Source organism: Pongo pygmaeus, chromosome 6 (genome assembly GCF_028885625.2).
Source record: "Pongo pygmaeus isolate AG05252 chromosome 6, NHGRI_mPonPyg2-v2.0_pri, whole genome shotgun sequence".
Classification (NCBI taxonomy): domain Eukaryota; kingdom Metazoa; phylum Chordata; class Mammalia; order Primates; family Hominidae; genus Pongo; species Pongo pygmaeus.
The window spans coordinates 106,238,014-106,239,649 of NC_072379.2; the positions used below are offsets into that span (position 1 = coordinate 106,238,014).

The 1,636-nt window shown below is 43.3% G+C and overlaps 1 pseudogene; it reads right to left on the reverse strand.

Moving 5' to 3' along the window:
* Positions 1-686: 686 nt before the first annotated feature.
* Positions 687-948, reverse strand: LOC129040172 (barrier-to-autointegration factor-like; annotated as a pseudogene).
* Positions 949-1,636: the final 688 nt, after the last annotated feature.

The window sequence follows — 1,636 nt, forward strand, 5'->3', positions numbered from 1 at the left end:
ATCTGAGATTTCCCAGATATTGACTTCCTTAAGAAATCCAAATCTGCCTCAGTAAGGAACATAACCTCCTAGGAATGAGCCTTCCTAGTGACGGGGAATGAAACTCCTGAACATAAAAGGAGTGAAAACTATTGAGATCATCTGCAGTGCTTTCTTCGAAAGATCTTGATGAAAAGTGGGAAATGTGAAGATAAATAAAAGTTAAAACGCTGTTCAAACCCCATAAAACACTTTAAGCTTTGAGTGAGATGTGACTGTGGTCTGTGCCATGTAGCTTGTGGCTGTACCTTCTGATTTTTATTTTTTTATAGCCACTGACTTTATTGATCTAAAAATCTTCACAGAGACAATGACTGTTCTGTGAAAAAAAGGAACCAAATGGCATGAAACACTAGAAGTGAGGGTAGGGGTGAGGGATGGGGCCAGAAATCCATCAGGAAAGTTGGCAAGTGTCACCAGGGAACTGGCAGAGGAAAAGGAAGGGAGGTGCATGAAAGAGTTAGTATTGCAAAAAAGTTGAAATGGTTAGGGGAGAAAACTCCCAAAACACCCCTGGAGTCCATTGGATGCAAGCACAACAGCAGCAATCATTTCCTTTGTAGAGGACACAGGAGGAGTCCCCTACTTGGCTGCAAACTCTGAGGATGCAACGCTGGGGCTGGGCATTGAGGGCTTCCCAGAAAGCATCACAAGAAGGCGTCACACCACTCTTGAAGGCATCCAAAGCAGTCCTGGGGCTGCTTGGCTTTGGTGCTACATGTGTCCCTTAGCCATACCTGGGCAAGGTCTTCCTCTTTCTTTAGCACCGGCCAAGGACAACACAGGCCTTGTCAAAGCCCATTTCCTCCAGCTTCTTGCCCAGCACTTCACCAATACCGGCCAGGCTCCCCACCGGTTTTCCCCCATAGGCTCTGCCGTGAAGCCTCAGTGCTTTCGGGAGGTTGTCATCTTAATCAAGCTTAATCAGCAGCTCCAGTTCCCATAATGGTACCTTCTACAACAGGCCTCTCTGGCCAATATGCTTTTTACACTATGGATTAACTTTGTTCCTCATTGTTTGTGTTCTGTAAATGACTAGGAGAGACCAGAAACCAAACCCTCTCTCCTTCCAATCACTAATCTTTGTTATAGATTATCGTTCTCTTTTATTGTCCTGTACCTAATTCAGGCCAGATAGTGCAAAAGACTCCATGACTGTTACATCTTCAGTGTAGAATGTAAAATTACCTTTCCTGAAAAGAAAAAGACTGCCATAACTAATAAGATAAAGCCTTATATAGAAAGGGTTGAAATTCTTTGAAGCTCCCCAAACTTATCTATGTAAATGAGCCCAAACTTCTACACTTTCGAACAATGACTTTCATTTTTTGGAATCTGTGTTTCCCAAGTGGCCATCCTCAACTTTGTGCTTGAATAAACTCTCTTTAAACTAGATTCTAACCCTTTTGCTTATTTGAGGTTGACAAGAGACTGAGTATGCTTCCTAAATTCCTTAGGGAGTGACTAAGCTGGGAATCAAACTCCAGCCCATATTCTGAATCAGTGCTCTATATCACCTCCCACTGGATGGCAATGGGCACCATGGAGGAGACCACAAAACGAAGGAGAAAAGGGAAAGGATTTAACTTTATTGAGC